The sequence below is a fragment of the Microtus ochrogaster genome, chromosome 5, assembly GCF_000317375.1.
Source record: "Microtus ochrogaster isolate Prairie Vole_2 chromosome 5, MicOch1.0, whole genome shotgun sequence".
Lineage (NCBI taxonomy): Eukaryota > Metazoa > Chordata > Mammalia > Rodentia > Cricetidae > Microtus > Microtus ochrogaster.
In genome coordinates, this window is record NC_022012.1 from 68,794,546 (window position 1) to 68,798,395 (window position 3,850).

At 38.9% G+C, this 3,850-nt stretch overlaps 1 protein-coding gene across 2 annotated transcripts in view; it reads left to right on the forward strand.

Annotated features, from left to right (window-relative positions):
• The window catches only part of Mindy2 (MINDY lysine 48 deubiquitinase 2), a 69,997-nt gene that overhangs the window by 11,337 nt on the left and 54,810 nt on the right, over positions 1-3,850 (forward strand). The window lies entirely within an intron of this gene.

A 3,850-nucleotide genomic window follows, 5' to 3' on the forward strand; every position in this document is an offset into this window, starting at 1 on the left:
AAACACTTATACACATGTAATGAAAATAAACTTTTTTTTAAGACTGGTAATTCAGCTTGTAGGGTAGTTATATTAAATTGAACTTGTCTATAGAGAAGATGATTATACATTGTACTATGCCTTTTGCAATTTGGCAAACAACTTACATATTTATATTATTACCAAATAAGATACTTTATCCATACCTACAGTACTTTTAGTGATTAAATTTTTATTTAAAAATAATGTTAGTCAAATACTGTGAAGATGGCTTAGTTGGTAAAATGCTTACTGCACATGCATGCATGAGGACTGACTTTGAATTACCAGTACTCACGTAAAAGCTGAGTACAGCAGCATGTGCCTGTACCACATGGAAGATAGAAACAAGAGAAGTCTTGATGCTTCTTGGTCAACCAATTTAGCCAATTGGTGAGCTCTAGATTCAGTGATAGATCTTAATATAAGAGATCTTAATATAAAAGATCAAAAAATAAGGTGAAGGACTGGGGAGATGGCATGGTGGTTAATGACACGTTGTTGCAGTTGCAAAGGACCTAGAGTTCAGTTCCAAGCACCTATAGCAAGTGCCTCACAAGTGTCTGTAACTCCAGCTCAGGGGATCCAATACCTCTGGCCTCTGAAGACACCTATACTCACATGCACATATACAAGTAATTAAAAATAAATCTTAGCACTCAGGACGCAGAGACAGGCAAATATCTGAGTTCAAGGCCAGCCTGGTCTACAGAGTGAGTTTCAGGACAGCCTGGGGCTACACAGAGAAACCCTGTCTTGTTTATAAATAAATAATAAATAAATACACAATAAATAAATAAACAAACAAACCTTAAAGGAAGAAGTCACATCTTGAGATGCTCATACAAAACTGAAAAGCAGTCTTCCAAAGAAAGGCAAGTCTGTTATGGCTTCTGCAGTCAACTCTGGATGATGGGAGGAAGCATTACAGTAAAACCTGGACAAAACATACAGTATCACAATGCTGTGCAAAAATGCTTCACATCCAGAGTACAACAGGTTACAAAATGTAACATTTTATCACAGGAAGTTGGACAGGGTGGGGGATCTATCCAACCTCACCAATGCTGTTGTAAACACAGTGCGGTTGGCTGTTTTACCACTAGTTATTCCAAGATAAAGATGAAAATCTTTTCTATCTAAACAACCCACAACAATTTTAACTCTGTTAAACCCAGTGAGGGCTGGAACCGGTCTTCCACTGGTTCTCTCCAGCTCTTTCTTCACCTCATGGGTTCTTAGGTTTGTTTTCTCCATCATGTCTCAAAGGTCTCAGGTGTTTTGGCCATGCTCCTGAACTCCTGGACTCAGTGATCCTCTTGCCTTGGCCATCCATATCCTTGCAAGAGAGACATCAGCACAGTGCCAGCATGACAGTGTTTCAGATTACTTTCGCTTGCCTTTCTCTTTTATCAACAAATGTATTTACTGAGCAGATACCCCATGGAGGTGTTTGGGAGTATGTATCATCAGTGGTCATCAATGTGGCTGTACAAGTGACTCCCACTGCATACCTATCAGAAGAGTATTTCACTTAGAAAAGGTAAATAATTAGTATACCTGGGTATGTTAACATATCTCTTTAGCTAGTAAAGCTCACAAAAAGTAGGACATATTACAGAGAATTTTAATAGGGAGAAAGAAAAAAACATGAAGAAGTAGCTAGAGCTGGCAAGATTTCTCAGCAGGTAATATGCTCTTGCTGTATAAGCCTAATGATCTGAATTCAATCCCCTAGAACCCACAGTGGAAAAAGAGAATCTATTTCTGAAAGTTGTCCTCTGGCTCCACATATGTCCCATGCATGTACACACGCACACGCACACACACACACACAATATTATGAGATAAGAGAAAAGAAAAATCTACATCCAGGGTAGCCAGAGGTTTGGGGTCATGGATAAAAGGATTTAGCTACTATGAAAGGTATAAAATGTAATCCAGAGGAAGAAGAAATGGGAGTGAAATGAACAGAGTCCGTGTGTGTGTGTGTGTGTGTGTGCGCGCGCGTGCGTGCGTGCGTGCGTGCGTGCGTGGGTGTGTGTGTGTGTGTGTGTGTGTGTGTATGCAAGCTTCAATGCCAATGTGGAGGTCAGGGATGGGTTCCATGAACCAAACTTAAGTCATCAGGCTTGTTAGGCAAAATCCTTTTACCTCTTGATCCATCTTACCCCCATGGGATGTTACAACACTTGAGTTAATGTGCAAACAATATTAGAAGGATTATAAAACAAACCATTAGTTGTTTTCCTAACATCTAAGTGAGGTAGTCCAAAAGTTGGGTTTCATGTGAATTCATGTATGTGTACATGTATGCATGTGAAGGTACACATAAGTATATGCCAGAGGACAAACTCAGATGTTATTTTTCAGACACTGTCTTTTTTGTTTGTTTTTGAGACTGAATCTTTCACTGGTCTGAAGCTTGCCAAGTAGGCTAACTTGTCAGTAAGCCCCAAGAATCCCCACCTCTGCCTCCCCAGTGCTTGAATAACAAGCATGCACACTCAGATTTCAGAATTTTTATTTATTTATTTACTTACTTACTTACTCACTTAATCAATTTTGAAATAAGATCATTATTTTATTTTTAGTTATTTATTTTTATTATGTGCATTGGTGTTTTGCCTACATGTATGTTTGTGTGAAGGTGTCAGATCCCCTGGAAATAGAGTTACAGGCATTTGTGTGCTCTCATGTGGGTGTTGGGAATTGAACCCAGCTCCCCTGGAAGAACAGCCAGTGCTCTTAATCACTGAGCCATCTCTCCAGCTCTTGAGATAAGATCTTACTACGTAAACCAAGCTGCCTTCTAACTCAAAATCCCCCTGCCTCAGCCTGCAAATGCTGATCTGACAGGTGTGCACACTCATACCCAACAAAAATGAGAATTTTGCTTAGTGAAGGATAGAGGAAAAGCAAATGAGTTTCATTTTGGAAATCTCTGCTCCTAGGTAAAAGAGGGGCCAAAGGCAGCTGTAGCTTGTTCTAGTATTTGACACAGAGAAGGGAACATAGGATGCAGATGCCTAGGCAGTGTTAAGCAGTCTAATAAAATAGAATGAGAACTAGCCGAATGAGGCTGTGTGGGGAGACCTGGTCTCAAAAAAAAAAAAAAAAAAACCACCAAAAAAAATGAGGTAGAAAATACAGATTCAGCAAATTAAGATACTTGCTGCTAAGTGGTAATCTGAATTTTAGTCTTGGGCCCCACATGGTGGAACTTCCATATATCACCTCTCAGATAAGTAAATATTGTTTTTAAGATCTTACGCAAGCTACAATGTATGTTGTGACTACAACCGTCTCCAGTAGTAAGATGCTGAGACAAGCATAGTATAGTAAAGAAAAATAGTTGGGATGAGATGATGCCATTGTTGGGCTTTTAAAAAATTACCCCTTGAATACAAATAAACTATAAAAGTAGACCAGTATTAAAACATTTTAATTTTGGCTACATTTAACTATGTCTTCTTTTCCAAGATCGTCTAGGATAGACTAACTACTTGCCAGATTCGATCCTCGACCTAATGTAAAGATTGGTGTTTGTTTCTTGATTTTCAGTTTGTGAATCAGCTTCTTAGTAGCGAATTCTGATTGGGGACTTTCTATGAAATTCTTTCTTTGTGCACTAATATTTCCGAGGCTGTGAATTCTTATTATTCTACTACCTTCCAGGTTAGCCTATACCAGTATACTCTTCCAAAAACATCAATTTCATCCTCCATCCAACTTAAATCTCCAGGGGCTGGAATATAACTCAGTGGTCAGCCATTATCTAGCAGGTGTGAGGTACTAGATCTTACCCTCCACACTAAAAAAAGTAAATAAA